At 42.0% G+C, this 21,299-nt stretch overlaps 1 protein-coding gene across 3 annotated transcripts in view; it reads right to left on the reverse strand.

The window, feature by feature from the left end:
- The window catches only part of THRB (thyroid hormone receptor beta), a 554,536-nt gene that overhangs the window by 259,879 nt on the left and 273,358 nt on the right, over positions 1-21,299 (reverse strand). For all 3 annotated transcript variants that reach the window (XM_040353002.1, XM_040352998.1, XM_040352999.1), the window contains one exon: positions 10,560-10,663. The gene's annotated coding sequence lies outside the window, so the exon portion shown is untranslated. The remainder of the gene's footprint in view (positions 1-10,559; positions 10,664-21,299) is intronic.

The raw sequence follows: 21,299 nt of genomic DNA on the forward strand, positions 1-21,299 counted from the left end.
CTCCACAACAGTATCTCGGACCTGCCTGGTGTGTTCCTTGTTCTTCATGATGCTCTCTGCGCTTTAAACGGACCTCTGAGACTATCACAGTGCAGGTGCATTTATACGGAAACTTGATTACACACAGGTGGATTCTATTTATCATCATTAGTCATTTAGGTCAACATTGGATCATTCAGAGATCCTCACTGAACTTCTGGAGAGAGTTTGCTGCACTGAAAGTAAAGGGGCTGAATAGTTTTGCACGCCCAATTGTATCTTAGTGAAGACATTTGGGAAATTTAGAAAGCCAATCACACAAGCAGGAAATTACATTTCTGGGGGGGGGGGGGGGTCTCCTGTAAATCACCTGTGTACAGAATGCCTTCAGGTTGCCAATTTGCATTTCGTTTTACAGAATAATACAGAGCCGTGGATTGAAAAGGAAAGGCCATTTTTAATAACCTTCAATTACATCATGACTTCTGTAACAATTTCAAGCTATAATATTTTATGTATTTGCTATTTTTTTCCCACAAAGTGGAGTTGCCCTTTAAAATCCTTGCAATAGACAAAGGTCACCCACAGGGGAGTGTTTTTTTTTCTTAAGAAAAGCAGAGTAACTCTTTAAGCAGCAGCCAATCTATGCAGATAGACTGAATTTTTTATTTGTTCATAAACAAATAGTAGGAACAGCATATGAGGGGGTGATCTAAAGGAGCCACAACTATAGAGAAAGTAAAATAAATAAATCTCTGTAACTTTTGCTGGAACAAAATGGAAATATATAAAGGGAAATATAGCCAATAAACATGTGGATGCTTTGTAAATTGGAGCATTTTATGTAAGCATAAATAGCAGTAAAGCAATGTTTATGCCAAATACATACATGAACAGTGCAATATCTCTGCTATTTATTTTGGTGTTGACTTTGAAATAAAATTAGCTAATGTTAAATATGTTGCGCAGCTGTAAGACAATTACTGAACTGCTTTATTTTCATGATAGCTTGTGCCGCATCACTACGTTGGCCTTTGGAGAAAACAGAAACATCGCATTAACTCACATATGATTTCATCAGGGAGACAACACAGCCTTTGTTCGACGGTCTGGCCTTATTTCATTGGCATTGATTAAAGAAGTGTGATGTGAGAAAGTAAATTCTGCTCATAAGAAGTTGTACAGCTTGCAGTGTTTCATGGCTCCAGACGTTGTTACTTGATAGAGGTGATGCAGTAATGGAATGCTCTTGTATGTAAGATAAAATGTATTGTTAAATTAAAGGCAAACCATTATGGTTAAATATTCCCATCTGGGTGATCTATGTACATTGCAAGGATTTTAGCAAACATTGTCCTATCTTTTGTTATTCTTAAGAAATACTTGTTTGTCTGTGTCCATGTGCACAGTAAATTTGTATGGGAGTGTTTTTTAATTATCAGTCAGCTGCTACACTTGCAGGGCTCTAATGAGGAAAGTGTCAGGGTCTGCATCCCTTGAGGCTAGGTTCACATCTATGCAGTTGATGTGGTTTTCAGTCACGCTTTGTAGTGCTTTTTCATTTTTAAACATATGGTTGTTAGGGAGTCGGCTGCCACATCCTAACAACTGATGAGTCATTAACTGTCAGCGGACTTCCATTTAAAACAAGAATTGGCGGGAATAATAAAATTGACAAAAAAATGGCATGGGGTTCCCCCCAATCCACACCAGGCCCTTATCTGAGCATGCAGCCCCGCAGGTCAGGAAAGGGAGGGGACAAGTAAGCGGCCCCTCCTCCTGAACCATACCAGGTCACATGCTCTTAACATAGGGGGGGGGCCTTATGGGGCAGGAGGCCCCCCCACCCTGAAGCATCTTGTCTCGATGTTGATGGGGACAAGGGCCTCTTCCCCACAACCCTGGCAAGTATCTGTGGGGGTCTGCGGGCGGGGGGCTTATCAGAATATGGAAGCCCCTTTTAACAAGGGAGCCTGAAGATCTTGGGCTGAGGACTTTCTCTTAACACAAATGATGAAAATAGGTGCCAAAGTGGCTAATCAACAAAAACTAGCACTTTCACATGGGAAGAAGGGAGTAAGGCAGCCCATAGATGATTTGATCTTCTTTCCTTCCACCAAAAATTGCTAAATTCCTCCATCAACACATTCAGTGTTGATGGGGGAGTCGTCGTCCCCCCTACAGCACTTTTGTGTTCTGCTGGCAGGGGGTGCGGAGAGCCTTCCCGGCCGGCAGAACACAATGATTACTGCTAGCAGCTATAGCCGGGGCAGTAATCACATGTAGAAAAAGCTGACAGGCTGGATGTATGCATGTTGATCGATTGATTGACTTGTGCACAATCAGCCTGCCAAATACATGGGTTGAATCTCATCAACTCCTTGCTGATCTGGCTGAATCTCGATCCATGTATGGCCTGCTTAATGCATCCCCCTTCTCAGAAGTACCAGGTATTTCTATTCCTTCTCAGTGAGGAAGTGGAGCAGTAGGGGCGTAAAGGATAACTGAGAATATGCTAATGAATTGGCCTGTGTTAACGTAAACCTGATAAGTGCAAACACTGGTTCACTTTAAAGTGGTTGTAAAAGCACAAGGTTTTTTACCTTCTGTGAGCAACAGCCCCCCCCCAGCCCCCCTAATACTTACCTGAGCCCCCTCTCGATCCAGCGATGTCCACAAGAACCTTGTCTCTCAATTGACTCGCACTCCTAATTGGCTTTTGGCAGCAGTGGGAGCAATTGGCACTGCTTTTAATCATAGTCAGTGAGCCAATCAGGAGACAGAGGGGGTGGGGCTGAGCCATGGCTTTGTGTGTGAATGCTGTGAGGGCACCCGGCAAGAGGGAGGGCCAGGATCGCCGGCATGGGACCTGAGAAGAGGAGGGTCCAGGCTGCTCTGTGCAAAACTATTGCACAGAGCATTTAAGTATAACATGTTTGTTATTTTAATGTAACCCCCCCCCCCCTAAAAAAAAAACAAGATGTAAAGAGTTTTAAATAACTTTAAAGAGATGTAGATTCTAACAGAAAACAATGTTATGAATGATACATCTGATATTCTGGCAAGCTCAGAATCTTATTCTTGGATTCCATGTGGTGGTGCTTCTGCTTCAAACTTCTCTAATTTATATTAATGGTAATATTAAAAGTGCTTCAGTTTTTATTGATAATTACTATTTAGTTTGGGTACTCGCATCATCCCCCTCAAACGCTGTGTCTCCCTGCAGGGAGGGGGCGAGCATGCTGACTAACCCCCAGCCAAAACAGCTTGGATGATGGGGGCAAGCTTACTGAGGAGAAACAGGAAGTGAGAAATTCAGACAAAGAAAAAAAACAATTTAGAAGGGAAATCGAAGGAAAAGGTAAGTGAACCAACAATGCACTAGCTTAAAGGAACCTATTTAGAAAATAAAAAACAAACCTTTACAACCCCTTTAAGTTCATTCCCACTGAGGGACAGAGCTGTAGGCAGTGTCTGCAGGAGCCTGACATTGCACCCACAATCTGCTGATCACGGATGTAATACTTTGCAGGGTGAAAACAAATGACAGTGCCACTACTTCACCCATTATGTATCCATGGCTGGACGGCTGGTGCTCAGGCACGGATTGCAGTCCAGTAAAGAAGTGTAGAGAAGGAAGATCAGCAGCCCCATGGTCAAATGCAGAAGGACATCAGCTTTTTTAGGACATCCGTGTGGGCAGCGCAAACAGTCAACGTGTTTCTGCCATAACAGCCTTACTTATGACCTACTTTGCAGGCTCTGGTTTAAAAAATGATAAATGCATATTTTCTTTGCAAAAAGCCTTTAAATAACACTTGATACTTTAGCCCTCAAAGCAATATCAACTATTTCATGTTGTCCTGTATTTATCTTTTTGGCTAAGGATGATGAAACAGACCCATGATGTACTTTATAATAAAGAAGTATATACTGACTATGTGTTCTTTGAAATAACGGTAAGTGCAGTACAAAAGTGCAAAAAGTCTGTATACTCAGTTACATAATCTACTCACTGCTGTCTGTAAAAAAAAAAACAGAAGAGAAATACAGCTGAATCACTCAGGAAAATATCCAACAACGAATAAAAGAGAAAATACCAAAGAGAAAAACTGCAGAATAAGAGGTCATGTTCTATGAAGAGGCACTTGTTTACACAATGGAAAAAAACAATGTATTATGAAAAGGGTGGCATGGGGATGAAAAGATTCCTCCAGCACAAACAGTAATGGGCTGAACAAATAAACTTCTGGAATTATTCACAGCACCAGGATCAGATAAAGGTTATTTCTATAAGCATTTTAAGGACAATAAATAAACGTTTGCATAAATGTTAATAATTGCTAAATACCCGATAAAAATATGTAAAGGTTCATACTCATGAGGCTGCCAGAAAACAATACCTAACACTAATGCCGCGTACACACGATCGGGTTTCTCGGCGGTGAAAGCACCGCCGAGAAAACCGGTGGGAAAACCGAGGACTGGCTTGGTCCCTTTTCCCTGTGTACACAGGGATGGTTTTCCCGACATGTTTTCTCTTGGTCGACAAAACCGGCCGTGTGTAGGCTCCACCACAGTGTTCCCCTATGAACAGGGAAAGGGAGTCACCGCTCCAGGTGGGTCTGCTAAGCAATCAAGAACTTCTCAGGAAACCAAGGGTGCCGGCGATGCACTAGGCAAATGGTAGAAATTTCAAAAGGATGGACAGCCGCACTCCAAAAAAACTCTTTAAGTTGTCTTTATTGGTAAAATCAATAGAAAATGCACCACAGGAAAACCGCAAAAATCAAGAAAAGAACAGCCTACGCGTTTCACACTGGTTCAGTGCTTAGTCATGGCTAACATGACTAAGCACTGAACCAGTGTGAAACGCGTAGGCTGTTCTTCTCCTGATTTTTGCTGTTTTCCTGTGGTGCATTCTCTATTGATTTTACCAATAAAGACAACTTAAAGAGTTTTTTTGGAGTGCGGCTGTCCATCCTTTTGAAATTTTTACCACAGTGTTTCCCTATGGGAAAACTGCAGAGGAAAAAAACGCTGCGATTCGCGACGAGAAAAATGAAAACATGTTCTAAATTTTCTCGGCAGTTTTCTCATCGGGAAAACTGCTGGAAGAGCCTACACTCGGCCGGTTTTCTTGTCAAAGAGAAAACATGACAGTTTTCCAGATGAGAAAACTGATCATGTGTACGTGGCTTTACAACATCTACTACAACTATGCTGGTATTGTAGGGATTTACTACAACTATGATGCTAGAACAGGCATTTGACATGCTTATTGAGCTGTAGTATGCACCATAACAAGCTTCTACCATATGGTGATTTATTAGATATATAGTTTAGGTATGGTTCTGTAATAGATATAACCATAGCACTAAAACATGCATCTATCAAAGTTATGAAGCTGTAGTAGGCATCTACCCTAGTGCTGAAGATGTAGTAGGCAGCTACATCAGCTATGGAAGGCATCTACCATAGTTATAAAGTCGTAGTAGGCATATAGCTTAACTATAGTACTATAAAAGACATCTACCATTGTTATAAAGCTGTAGTAGTCCCATACCTTAGATATAAGGCTATAGTAGGCATCTATGAAAGTGGGGGGGAACTAATGCGCAAAAACCAACCTAACCACAGAATAGAGGGCTATATAAATATTAAATAAATACAAAATATTAAATAAACTAAAAAGCTAATAAGCAGCAGCCACAACTAATAGTGCTCACACACTGGCAGAATATGAAAAGTGGGGGGGTGCAATGGCGCTTGCTAGTAAGAATAAACTAGAAAATGGCTGGTAGGAAAAATGTTCAAAACAAGTATTGAGGACAATCCCTATCTAGCCAATCACTCAATAAGTGAAATTCCAAAATGTGTATCACTCCAAATGAGACCCACACAACATAAATATAATGTGGACGGTGATAAGAGTGAATAAATGATGAATGATTACCTGAGGGGTAAACAGACGTGCCACCAGGGGCACCGTAATGGTCAATGAATGAGCAATATCTATATAAAGTATATAGACATGACCAATATGACAAAGTGTTCATAGTAAAAATGAATAAGCAATAATATAAAGTGCTGCATCAATAAAGTGCACAGTGCAATAAATAATACAATGTATAAAATCCAGTGAACAACAGTCTTTGCAAAATACAAAAAAACTGTCCAATATTCGTGCATAAGTGCAAAAATAATTCATATGCAGTGAAAAGTAAATCCACAAATGGGATCAAATAAAACGAAGTGATTTGATCCCGTAAATAAAACCATGCCAAAGTGTCCAGTGCACAAATGTGCAAATTGAGCAAATCCAAACTGACTGCAGAAAAATAAAAAAGAGATAAAAGTTTCAATCTGTAAGAGTGATCAAGCAATAGTCCACAATTGATGCTTCAGTGTGTGATGATAAGCACACGTGCTTGTAAATAAAACTGTCATGTTTTCTCTTGGACAAGAAAACCGTCCGCGTGTAGGCTCTCCAACAGTTTTCCCGATGAGAAAACCACCGAGAATCATGACGAGAAAATTTAGAACATGTTTTCATTTTTCTCGTCGCGAATCGCATTGTTTTTTTCCTCTAGGGTAACACTGTGGTAGAAATTTCAAAAGGATGGACAGCCGCACTCCAAAAAAATGTTAGCCATGACTAAGCACTGAACCAGTGTGAAACGCGTTGGCTGTTCTTTTCCTGTTTTTTGCTTTTTTCCTGCGGGATCCTTTGGCATTTTATTTACAAGCACGTGTGCTTATCATCACACACTGAAGCATCAATTGTGGACTATTGCTTGATCACTCTTACAGATTGAAACGTTTATCTCTTTTTTATTTTTCTGCAGTCAGTTTGGATTTGCTCAATTTGCACATTTGTGCACTGGACACTTTGGCATGGTTTTATTTATATCACTTCGTTTTATTTGATCCCATTTGTGGATTTACTTTTCACTGCATATGAATTATTTTTGCACTTATGCACGAATATTGGACAGTTTTTTTGTATTTTGCAAAGACTGTTGTTCACTGGATTTTATACATTGTATTATTTATTGCACTGTGCACTTTATTGATGCAGCACTTTATATTATTGCTTATTCATTTTTCCTATGAACACTTTGTCATATTGGTCATGTCTATATACTTTATATAGATATTGCTCATTCATTGACCATTACGGTGCCCCTGGTGGCACGTCTGTTTACCCCTCAGGTAATCATTCATCATTTATTCACTCTTATCACCGTCCACATTATATTTATGTTGTGTGGGTCTCATTTGGAGTGATACACATTTTGGAATTTCATTTATTGAGTGATTGGCTGAATAGGGATTGTCCTCAATACTTGTTTTGAACATTTTTCCTACCAGCCATTTTCTAGTTTATTCTTACTAGCAAGCGCCATTGCACCCCCCACTTTTCATATAGTAGACATCTACCATAGTTATGTAGATGTAGTGGGCATATAGCATAGCTATAGTACTATAACAGGCATCTACCACTGTCATGAAGCTGTAGTAGGCATGTACCTTAGACGTAAGGCTATAGTAGGCATCTGCCATAGTTATGGAGTCAAAGTAGGCATATGGCTTTACTATAGTACTATAAAAGGCAGCTACCATAGTTATGAAACTGTAGTAGACAGATACCTTAGCTATGATGCCATAGCAGGCATCTACCATAGTTATGGAGTCATAGTAGGCATATAGCTTAACTATAGTACCATACAAGGCATCTATCATTGTTATGAAGCTGTAGTAGGCATCTACCTTAGATGTAAGGCTATAGTAGGCATCTACCATAGTTATGGAGTTGTAGTGGGCATATAGGCTAGCTATAGTATTATAACAGGCATCTACCACTGTTATGAAGCTGTAGTAGACATGTACCTTAGACGTAAGGTTATAGTAGGCATCTACCATAGTTATGGAGTCATAGTAGGCACATAACTTTACTATAGTACTATAAAAGGCATCTATCATTGTTATGAAGCTGTAGGAGGCCTCTGTCATAGATATGGAGCTTTAACAGGTATCTACTATGCTTATGTGTAGTAAATATCATTGATACAGTGCTACAATAGAGATCTGCCATAGACCTGTTGTAGATACATACCTATAATACCCAGCTATCATAGTTATGGAGCTATAGTAATAACCTCCCATAGCAGTATAACTATAGTGCCATAATAGTTATCTACGCTGTACTAGACATTTATCATAGCTAGTATGACATCTACTATAGTCACAGTGCTATACTAACGATCAGCCATAGCAACCGTGCTGTTATATAAATTGACCACATCTGTAGTGCTCTAATAAGCTTCTAGCTTAGCTACAGTATGAAGCTGCATAGACCACTAGCATAGCCAAAATAGGCCTTTATCATGGCTATAGCAGGCACCTACCATAGGTCCAGTTGTTTTATATCATTTGGACTAGTCTGCAAACACTCATAGACATGTGTAGCATATTAACATTATAGCAAAATACACATAAGTATGATATAAATAAATTATTATAATGCAGATGCCTACAGTAGGTCACTGCTTGCTATTACTGAAGATCCTATAAAGGTGTAGGTGTTTTTATTGCATAGAAATCAGTCATGCTTATAAACTTTTCTTGAGTTTCTCTGGGGTACACTAGCTATGAAATACTAACTTCCATCACCCAATATTTTTTCTATGCATGTGATTGGGTATTCTTTGCAAAGTGAAATTTTACATGCACTAAGCTCTGGGGAAAACTCTATTCCAAGGTGTGAGTATTTATATTTAGTAACTCACCCTCCGAAGATGTGTGAAGAGCTTTTTTTATTATTATTAATAATTTTTTTTCGTTTTGTAATGGTATACAACTATGCAGTGCAACAATGTCTAAAGACATTTACACACAGATCAACACAGTAAAAAGAAATAAAAAAATACACACAGTGTGCTTCAATAGGCCTAACAAGCCATCCAATCAGATTTGGCTTACTGAAACAGGAGAGCGACAGAAGTACATGCCAGCATTACAGGTGCCAAGACACAGTCCCAGAGCTATAATACAACACATTAGAAAAAGTCAGCAAGCATTATGCTGCGTACATACGACCGTTTTTCATGTCATGGAAAAAAGCAACATTTTTCTCCACGTAATTCCTCTCAAGCCTGCCTTGCATACACACGATCGTGATAAAAAATGCTCGAGCAAAGCACGGCGACGTACAACACGTACAACGGCACTATAAAGGGGAAGTTCCATTAGAATGGCGCCACCCTTTGGGCTGATTATGCAAATTTCCCTTCTCATAACTTGCTTCTGAGCATGCATGTTTTTTTTCCCATCGTTAAAGCCTACACACGACAGTTTTTCACGACGAGAAAAAATAGAGCGGGTTCGAAATTTTTAATGTCCATTTTTCTCATCGAGAAAAATGCTCTGAAACCTACACACGATTGTTTTTAACGACCACTTTAAAAAATTGCATTTTTCCTCGTCATGAAAAACGGTCTTGTGTACGCGGCAATAGAGGCCTCACGACAACGCCATGGCAAGGCCAAAGTCAAACCGCCAGGAGAAATATGGGTATTAAATCACGTGGAAGTGTTAGAGCTCTCTACTCACACCGACCAGATTTTATCAAATTTGACTGGACACCCTCTGCTGTTGTAGGTAGCCTTATGCAATGACAGAACTAAATTCACCAAAGATTTCCAATCAAGTAGGTAACACAGGAGATTTCCATTTCTGCAAAATAATTTTCCTAGCATAGAATAACAACACTCCAAGATTTAGATGCTTTTCTTTGAGCTAAGGGCTTCAAGAGGCCTAAGAGGCAGTACATCATGCCATGGGGCACTGGGTGTAAATAGCTTTAATGCTCAACTCCAGGCAAATATGTCATTATTTATTCATTAAATTATTTATTCATAAAAATAAAAAAAATCAACAGAACACATTGAAGTGACACTCGCCAAATTATGCATACCGGTACAATGGGGCACACCTTATGTTCCTACCATCTCAGAATGGTTTACCTGTCTACAAAAAATGGGTGAAATGGAAGAACTCACTGCCGTCGTTAAAGATCAACCGTCAAAATTCACGTCTACATGGGCATGTTGGATACATTTTCAAACAACTGAGACATACCGCCACCTAATGGACATTCAGACTTCATGGCCTGTATCTCCTGCGCCCTAATGTCTTTGAACATACTGCGAAACTCCACCTGATACTGTCCGACGGTTAAGGTGAACAAGTGCCAGAGGAAACTTGGTAAGTTCCTTCCTCCCCCCCTTACCTCCCTTCTTCATTCCCTCTCACCTTTTTTCCTCTCCCCCCTTTTTTTATGCTTTTGGCCACAGTTATTATTACCTTTTTCCTATCAAATTTTGAATTTGACCTCCCTTGCTACTTGTCTTCTGTTATCTTTTGTTCCAGCAATGCAAACCTTGATGTTTTTTTCCTCGATAAACTCCATCCTACCCCCCCACCCCTACCAATCTTGCCCACCTTACATACGCCCTCTACTGTTAAACTAGCTATGTTATTATGATACATTGTATGTATTGATAAATTGCACTTACTTATATTTTTCTTTATCTCAATGATACTTGTTATGCCGGTCACCGATAACAACGAAACTGCCGCTCCTTACTATACAACGTCTCTTTATTGTTCAATCTTTATTCTGTAATACAAAACTGTGTTATCTTGTTGTTCATTGGCTTTTATTTGTACCTATTTGTACTTACATCATTTCCAATAAAATGTTTTTGAAAAAAAACAAAAAAACAATATCATTATTCTCCAAAAATAATCCATATACATTCATTACTTTTAATGTGTCTGTAATTAATTTTTCATTTAATCAATAATTTCTTAGTTTGTTTTTCTGCCTCTTTGTAAGGCTCCCAGTGAGTTCCCGAACCTCTCTTTCCCCCCTCAATTCCATTTAGAGTGAGCAGTGCGGCGCGGAGGTGCGGACTTACAGGATTTAAAACAGGCACTGTGGTGGCAATGTATCACCTCCCAGATGCCTGTCTAATGCTTGGGTTGTCTTTTAGGGGGGTGGCAAGGGCTGCTGAAAGTGTAAATTAGCCGGGAGCTGATGTGTGCACCTGGCGGCCGCGATGTTTGCCAGGCACCTGCGATTGCTGGTCACAGAGCAGGGACGTGGATCTGTGTGTGTAAACACACAGATCCACGTCCTGTCAGGGGAGAGGAGACCAATCGTGTTTTCCTTGTATATAGGAACACCGATCGGTTACCTCCCCCAGTCAGTCCCCTCCCCCCACAGTTAGAATCACTCCCTAGGTAACACATTTAAAGAGGAAGTAAACCCTCAAACATCTTTTTTTTAAAACCGTGCAGGAGAAAGTCATAATGAGCTAGTATGCATAGCATACTAGCTTATTATGAATGACTTACCTGAGATCGAAGTCCCCGAGGTTCTCCTCTGTCCCCTCCGCTGCCATGTCTCCTCCGATCTTCTATCTTGTGTCTCCGCTCCGGCGCTGTGACTGGCCGGAGAGGCGATGACGCCATTCCCAAGTATGCGCGCGGGACCGGCAGATCCCAGTGCATGCGTGAGATTACGCCATTAACCCCCAATTATCCCATTCACAAAAACGGCACGCTCAGTGTGCCTGCGCCGTTGTCTACGGCGCGCATGCGCTGTAGACATCGGTGCAGTCCTTACTGCAAATATCTCCTTAACCATGTAGGTTAAGGAGATATTTCTTGCACCTACAGGTAAGCCTTAATCTAGGCTTACCTGTAGGTTCAAGTTGTAAGGAGGGGTTTACAACCACTTTAACACTTTGATCCCCCCTAGTGTTAACCCCTTCCCTGCCAGTGACATTTATACAGTAATCAGTGCATATTTATAGCATGGTTCGCTGTATAATTGTCACTGGTCCCAAAATAGTGTCAAAACTGTCCGATCTGTCCCCCAAAATATCACAGTCCTGACAAAAGTTGGAGATCACCGCCATTACTAGTAAAACAATTATAATAATACAAATTGCATAAATCTATTCCCTATTTTGTAGGTGCTATAACTTTTGCGCAAACCAATCAATAAACACTTATTGAGATATTTTTTTTACCAAAAATATATAGGAGAATACATATCAGCCTAAACTGAGGAAGAAATTAGTTTTTTTTTTAATTGGGATATTTATTATAGCAAAAAGTTAAATCTACTTTAAGACTTCTTTCATACAAGGCGGACTCTACCAGTTCCTGCCAGCTCAGCGGGAGATCTCTCCGCTGAGCCGGTGGATAACAAGTCCCTCTCTGCTCACTGAGCGGAGAGGGGCTTGTGCAGCGCCGCTGTCTCCTGTGAAGAAATCTGATAAAAATGGACAGCATGTCCGTTTTCATCAGATCTCACCCGATCCGATCCGCCATGGATGGATGGGGACGTATCGCCATACGTCTGATTTTGACGAGTCGGATGTCAGCGGACATGTCTCCTCTGACATCCGACACTCCATAGGATTGCATGGAGTGGCCATTCAGGTCCGCCGACAAAACTAAGAGGCAGACCTGAACGGTCCGACCGTGTGAAAAGGGGCCTAAGGATTGGTAAGCTGCAGTATATACAATTTTTGCTTTTGGATATAGAGTGCCATATAAAATAACTAAAAACATACTTATACACTGTATACATTGATTTTAATTGACAAAAGCTTTTTGAAAATCTAAAAATATATCTATGAGAATAGTGAATGAATAAGGCCTCGTACACACGACCAAGTTTCTCGGCAAAAACCAGCGAGGAAACCGGTCGTGTGTACACTTTTCGACGAGGAATCTGTCGAGGATCCCGTTGAGCCAAAAAGAGAGCATGTCTTTTTTCTCGACGGGAATAGAGAAACTTGCCTTGTCGAGTTCCTCCACAGCCTAACAAGGAACTCGACGAGGAAAACGATGTGTTTCGCCCGTCGAGTTCCTCGGTCGTGTGTACGAGGCTTAAGAGATAATAGTGTCTGCGTTCCTCAGGCACAGTCCCAGTGTGTCTTCCGCAGCTGATACCTTTATGAGTTTAGCTTTTATACCACATGCTAAGCTCTGTAGAATGGTTTTGTCATGTAATACTTTATTCCAATTAAATACATATCATTTACTCTTTTTCAGCAGCTTTACCAAAACTGCAGTCAAATTGTTCACAAAAGAAGCAAAAAAGACACGTTTCTGCACGGCATCCAAAATATCACTTTAGCAAATTAAGACTTCAAAAGATGTCGTTTCTGCACAGGGTCCAAAAAGTCACTTTAGCACAATAAAGGCTTCAAAATATTTTCTTACTCAGCGTGATGAAACATGAATAACCATGGGTGTGAACATATTAGAACAGCAATTTACTTCGACTCGCTACAGCCTCCATTCCCAAATTTGCAATTTTTTTTATTAATTTTATAATTGTATTAACACTTGATTCAATGCTGGGGTGTACGCTAAACTAACAGCACAGAGACACACATTAGGAAACAAAAAATGATTTATACCCACCAAGTAGCAATTATCCACAAAAACACTTGTGCCAAAAATGTTGCATTTGCAGAATAAAGACCAGTTGTGTTGCCTGCCATGGAACAATATTTAGACTAAATCACGGAGAATTGTAGATTTGGGGTATTATTTGCAAAAGTGTTTAAATCTACAGTAATTATGTTTGATTACAGTATTCCAACACGTTACATTATTCACAGAATCAAGCAGCTTTCAAATCATAATGCCAATCAACACACTATAAAAAAAAACAAATAAATGTTAAATCTCGGAAATGAAATTGTGGGTAGCAGTCACAGAGAATCCTAACTGACCACAGAAATGAAAGACACCTCACTCTATTGAACATACTCACACACTAGAACAGTGGGGGCGAACAAATGAAATTGTGGGTAGCAGTCACAGAGAATCCTAACTGACCACAGAAATGAAAGACACCTCACTCTATTGAACATACTCACACACTAGAACAGTGGGGGCGAACCTTGGCACTCCAGATGTTTTGGAACTACATTTACCATGATGCTCATGCACTCTGCAGTGTAGATGAGCATCATGGGAAATGTTCCAAAACATAGTTAATATAGTCCATTCATTCTTAAAGTGTTAGTTCACTTTTACAGATAAATCTGTAAAGGTGAACTTACATAGGACCCCCACCTTGCCCCCCCAGTCCCGCTGACCTGAATGGTGGCGAGCGCCCGTTCTGAGCCCCGGTATAGCTGCCTCATGGCTCCGGCACTTGGAAATCCTCTCAGCTGTCTCCTCTTCTTCCTCCCCGCTGAGGACGGACTATGCGGCTTCTGATTGGTCTGCGCCGCCCATGTAATGCCGCTGACCAATTAGAATGCTCCTAAACATACCTCCTGACGGGGTACATTTAGGAGAATAAAGGGATTGCAAACCTTCATGTTTTTTCACCTTAATGCATCCTATGCATTAACCGGTCAGGCAGATATACTGCGGCAGAATGGCTCTCCTGGGCGAAATCCTGTATATATACGGCTTCGCCCAGGAGAGCCACCAGAGGGTGCGCGCATACCCTGTACAGCAGGGAACCCGTTGCGTGTGGCCAGCGGGCGCGATTGCTGCCGGCCACGTGCGATTGTGTGCACGAGCGGGAGCACGGGGTTTGTGTGTATAAACACACAAATCCCCGTGCTGTCTGAGGAGACAAGATAGATTGTGTCTTTCTACAAAGTAGAAAACACGATCTGTCAAATCTCCTAGTTAGTCCCATCTCCCTCACAGTTAGAACACACAATAGGGTACACATTTAACCCCTTGATCGCCCCTAGTGTTAACCCCTTCCCTGCCAGTGATATTTACATAGTAATCAGTGCATATTTATAGCACTGATCGCTCTCTAAATGTCAATGGTCCCAAAAATTTGTCAAAAGTGTCCGACCTGTCTGCCATAACATCGCAATACTGCAAAAAATGCAGATCTCCGCCATTACTAATAAAAAAATTAAAAATAATAAAAACGCCATATAAATGCCTTAAATCTTTCCTATAGTTTGTAGACGATATAACTTTTGCGCAAACCAATCAATATATGCTTATTGCGATTTATTTTTACCAAAAATATGTAGAAGAACATATGTAGAGGAAAATATGTAGATACATATCGGCCTAAACTGAGGAAATATTTTTTTTAATTGGGATATTTACTATAGCACTTTGGATACCATAATACACACCATGTTTGGAGGTCAAATGTCACTGCACATCACCCCAAAAACACCATAACAACCATAGGCGTGTGCACAGGGTGTGCCAGGTGTGCCTGGGCACACCCTTATCACCCTGTGTGGTGCAGATTGCATTGAAATATACTGCATTAAACGTGCACTAACGCACAGGAAAATACAGCATTAAACAGCACATAACACACCGAAATATACAAGGTTAAACGTGCACTAATGCACAGAAATATGCTGCATTAAATGTGCAGCAACACACTGGAATATACTGCGTTAAACATGCAGTAACGCACAGAATTAGACCCCTGATATTTCACCAAAGCACCCTAATGGGGCTCCTAAAATAAAATATATAATAAAAATAAAAAACTACCAATACTGTCCACTGCCCTACTGACACCGTCCACTGCTCTGCTGACACCATCAGTATACTTTATATACACATGCAAATATGTTTGAGCTTTGGGGTGCACACCCTAATGCTATAGGCTGCACACACCTATGATAACAACAATGAAGTTTGCAGGTGGGAACAACATGGTGTGGAGCTGTTTTTCAGCATACGGTACTGGCAAACTTCATATCATTGAAGGAAGGATGAATGGAAAAATGTACCAAGTCATTCTTGATACAAATCTGCTGCCATCTACCAGGATGATGAAGATGAAAGGAGGGTGGACATTTCAGCAAGACAATGATCCCAAACCCAAAGTCGTGGAAACTTTCAATTGGGTTCAATGAAAGAAAATAAAGCTGATAGAATGGCCCAGCCAATCACCTGACATGAATCCAATAGAAAATCTATGGAAAGAACTAAAGATCAGCGTTCATAGTAGAGGTTTATTTCTATGTATGGATTGCTTGGGCTGTTCCCGATAGTGGGGAAATTTCATGTCAATAGCACCTTTAGAAATATATTTACCTAGAAAAATGGTGACATGTTCAATACTTATTTTAACCGATGTATGCAATTACAAGCTAATAAAGATTCTAGCTTTACCTTAACTCACTAAAACAAAAAAAGCGCGTACAGTTTTTTCTGCACTTTCCGTCCCGGTGACAGATTTGTGACTAGGACAGGAAGTAGGGGTGCAACAGATCACAGTTGATCCGTGATCCGAACGGGTCACCCCCTTCAGATCGGAACACACTGTGATCCGCGGATTGCCATGGCTTCGGAGCTAGGCCGAAGCCGCGGCCTTTCCTAATGTTACGGCGGCGGCTCTGGAGCTAGGCCGAAGCCGCAGCCTTTCCTAATGTTATGGCTGCGGCTTCGGCCTACCTCCGGAGCCGCGACCATAACGCTAGGAAAGGCTGCGGCTTCGGCCTAGCTCCGGAGCCGCCGCCGTAACATTAGGAAAGGCCGCGGCTTCGGCCTAGCTCCGGAGCCGCGGCCATCTTGGTACACCCGGCGGCGGCCCTCCTCTGTTTACACCCACAGAGGAGGAGCCCGCACTCGTGGGACACACCGCTCGTCTGTCGGTACTAGCTGGGGGGGGTCACTGTACTGAGAAGGGGGGTCACTGTACTGAGAAGGGGGGGTCACTGTACTGAGAGGAGGGGGGGTCACTGTACTGAGAGGAGGGGGGGTCACTGTACTTAGAGGAGGGGGGGTCACTGTACTGAGAGGAGGGGGGGTCACTGTACTGAGAGGAGGGGGGGTCACTGTACTGAGAGGAGGGGGGGTGTCTGCACCGAGGGGGTACTATAGTTGGTGGGGGGGGGAGATGTGGATATTACAGTGGGGGAGATTTTTTTTTTTGCCGATCCGAAAAATGATCCGATCCGTGACTCCTGATCCGAGGAACGATCCGAACCATGAGTTTTTTGATCTGTTGCACCCCTAACAGGAAGTAAGGTGAAATTTCCCTAATAGGGCCACAGTGAGTAGTAAGCACATGTTCTAATCTCTCCGTACCCTATCCAAAAAAGGTTTTGGCTGGAGATGCAGTTTATTGTTAACATTAGAGCAGAACAAAGCTATGATCAACGAAATTCATGTAACATTCTGGCAGTAATCATCTGTAGAGAATCATCTGGCTCCAGCCCTCTTTACCAAGACTACAGATGTCAGCAACCATTTGATGATGGAAAAGGAGCTGTGAAGTATTTGGCTGTTTTTGACAAAATAAGACGTTGCAAAGACAATACTTTATTTGGCTGCTGTACAGTCAAGCTAGATGCTGAAGGTGTTTTTGAATGTTGAACAAAATTAAAGGGGTTGTAAAGGTTTGTTTTGTTTAATTTCTAAATAGGTTCCTTTAAGCTAGTGCATTTTTGGTTCACTTACCTTTTCCTTCGATTTCCCTTCTAAATGTTTTTTTTCTTTGTTTTATTTGTCTGAATTTCTCACTTCCTGTACCTCCTCAGTAAACTGTTCTGGCTGACTAAACCCCAGCCAGAACGGCTCGGATGATGGGGGCAAGCTTACTGAGGAGGAACAGGAAGTGAGAAATTCAGACAAAGAAAAAAAACATTTAGAAGGGAAATGGAAGGAAAAGGTAAGTGAACCAACAATGCACTAGCATTGGAACCTATTTAGAAAATAAAAAAACTAACTTTTACAACCCCTTTAAGTTCATTCCCACTGAGGTACAGAGCTGTAGGCAGTGTCTGCAGGAGCCTGACATTGCACCCACAATAAAAAACAAACCTTTACAACCCCTTTAAGTACGAAGTCCTAGCTTCTCATTAACATCAGGAACCATATAACAACCAATCATGGATAGCTTTCCCAACTAGACAAAATGCCTTATTTATTCCTACTGCATTTAATCAACCTCTAGCTAAATAAGCCAAGTCTTTTATTTAGATTGACATCCAGTTAAACACAACATGTGTTGTCTGGGGACTCATAAATGTAATTTGATGGCATAATAAGTGTATTTGCACAAGTCAGCGTCTGATCATAGTTTGTCCCGATACGGTGAGTACTGTCACTGGTAATTTCTTTCTTTGTACTTTTAAATAGGCGGTCTCAGGAATCTCACGACGCTATGTCACAATTGAGTAAAATCCAACATCCTACCTACAGAGGAATATTTACCTAAAGTATAGCTATTGGGAAAATCATATGTGTTTCAGCCTGTCATTAGCATTATCACAGCAGTTCTTGTTTTTCTAAGTCCGCTCTGCTTTATTACCTGCTAAAACTGATGCTGTACTTGCTTAAAAAACTGTTATCTGGAATTCTACTTTATTTGTCTCTTACTTAAAGTCTATGGGCCAGATTCACGTAGAATCGCGGCGGCGTAACGTATCGTATATACGTTACACCGCCGCAAGTTTTCATCGCAAGTGCCTGATTCACCAAGCACTTGCGTGAAAACTTACGCCGGCGGCCTCCGGCGCAAGCCCGCGTAATTCAAAGGGGCGTGTGCCATTTAAATTAGGCGCGTTCCCGCGCCGGACCTACTGCGCATGCTCCGTTTTGAAATTCCCGCTGTGCTTTGCGCAAAGTGACGTAATTTTTTCGAAGGACGACGTGCGTAGCGTACTTTCGTATTCCCGGACGTCTTACGCAAGAAAAAAAAATTTGAAATTCGACGGGGGAACGACGGCCATACTTTAACATGGGCTGTGTAAAGTTAGGGCAGGTAAAACGACGACTAACTTTGCGATGGGAAACTAGACTAGCAACGACGTAACGAACGCGAAAAACCGTTGTGGATCGCCGTAAAACCTCATTTGCATACCCGACGCTGGATTACGACGCAAACTCCACCCAGCGGCGGCCGAGGTACTGCATCCTAAGATCCGACGGTGTAAGACAATTAGACCTGTCGGATCTAAGGGCTATCTATGCGTAACTGATTCTATGAATCAGTCGCATAGATACTCTGAGACATACGACGGCGTTTCAGAGAAACGCCGTCGTATCTCTTCTGTGAATCTGGCCCTATCTAAAGATGAATTCCAGGTACGAATATTTCCCCAAGCTTGGACGAATGTGACTATGTATATACCATACCTAGCCGATATCCCGGGAGGGTTTAATAGTGGACACCACTACTCCAGCGATCTTCACTTACCTCTGTGCCAAATGGCTTGGCTGCCCTGTTGCATTCTATACACAGGAGGTTGGCAGCTTGAATGCAAAATGTTCTCTAATTGGATGAGGTGGAGGGGCAAGGCAGTGACTACTTCAGTAATTTCCAGCTACCATGGGGCATTGGCCAGATATAGCAAATGCATAGTTACCAGGGCTTTTTGCAGCGGGAACGTGGGGGGAATGCCGTTTCGGCACCTCCCACATTGAATGCACAGTATGTAATGGCAAGGGGTTCTGGGGGGTCTTGTTGCTGCTTGCTGAAGGATATCTTGTTGTAGGGTGATCCTATTGTTGTGGGTGGGGGTCTATTGTTGCTGGTGGGAGATATACTGTTAGGCCCCGTACACACGGCCGAGGAACTCGACGTGCCAAACACATCGAGTTCCTCGGCCAGTTCAGCCCTGAAGCCGCCGAGGAGCTCGGCGGGCCGAGAGCTCCCATAGAACAACGAGGAAATAGAGAACATGTTCTCTATTTCCTCGACGAGTTCCTCGGCGGCTCCATCGGGCCGAAAGTGTACAGACGACAGAGTTTCTCGGCAGAATCAGGCTCTGACCGAGTTTCTCGCCGAATTCTGCCGAGAAACTCTGTCGTGTGTACGAGGCCTCACTGGCTTACTATATGTTGCTGGAGGAGATCAATTGTTGCTAGAAGTGATCTAATGTTGAGAGAGGGATCTATTGACGCTGGCTGCTAGGAAATAGATTCTTTCTGACGGGGTCTAAAATCGCTTTGAGGGGTCTATTGTGTCTATTGTAACGTATCCGCTTTATGTTACGCCTCTGCAACTTAGACGGGCAAGTGCTGTATTCTCAAAGCACTTGCTTCGTAAGTTGCAGCGGCATAGCGTAAATCGGCTGGCATAAGCCCGCCTAATTCAAATTTGGATCAGGGGGGCGTGTTTTATGTAAATGTACTGTGACCCGACATGATTGACGTTTTTCCCGAACGCTGCATGCGCCGTCCGTGGAATTTCCCAGTGTGCATTGCTCCAAAGTACGCCGCAAGGACGTCATTGGTTTCGACGTGAACGTAAATGACGTCCAGCCCCATTCACGGACGACTTACGCAAACGACATAACTTTTTCAATTTTCGACGTGGGAACGACGGCCATACTTAACATTGGTACGCCACAGTTATGCCTCATATAGCAGGGGCAACATTACGCCGGGAAAAGCCTAACGTAAACGGCGTATCTTTTTTTTTGCGTCGGCCGCGCGTACGTTCGGGAATTCGCGTATCTAGCATATTTACATATTTCGACGCGTAAATCAGCTTACACGCCCCTAGCGGCCAGCGTAAAAATGCAGTTAGGCTCCGACGGCGTAAGAGACTTACGCCAGTCGGATGTAATAGAAATCTATGCGTAACTGATTCTAACAATCAGGCGCATAGATACGACGGCTCGGATTCGGACTTACGATGGCGTACATGGCGCTACGCCATCGTAAGTCCTCTGAGAATCCGTGCCTTAATCTACAAGCTGAGGTCTGCAGGCATGGACCATAAGGTTTGTTCTTGTATAGAAAACTGGTTACAGGGGCAGGTCCAAAGGGTGGTGATAAATAACGTGTACTCAGACCGGGATCGGCTTTGATCGGATCTCCGCTATGGTAACATGGAAATGATAACATGACAACACATCGACATTTTTTTAAAATTAAAAGTATTCAAAAACACGAATCTTGGTGTTTGGAATTCTTTCCAGGGAAGAGACCACAGATCCCTCCATGTAGAGTACCTGTCACATGCCTATTGCTGTCACAAAGGATGTTTACAGCAATAAAAGTGATTAAAAAAAATTTGAAGCAACAGTGTAAAAATAAAATATATGAATAATTTAAAAAACAAAAATGTAAATTGTCACCATCCCCCCATGTTAGCACGCAAAGGTAAATGCGTGTGTTGGTCCCGCATGCACGCAAACAGCGATCATCCCACGCATTTGAGGTATCGATGTGAGCATCAGATCATGCGCAGTAGTTCTAGCACTAGACCACCTCTATATATCTAAAGTGGTAACCTGTAAAGGCTTTTAAAGTGTTGTCTA

The sequence above is a fragment of the Rana temporaria genome, chromosome 5 (assembly GCF_905171775.1).
Source record: "Rana temporaria chromosome 5, aRanTem1.1, whole genome shotgun sequence".
NCBI lineage: Eukaryota > Metazoa > Chordata > Amphibia > Anura > Ranidae > Rana > Rana temporaria.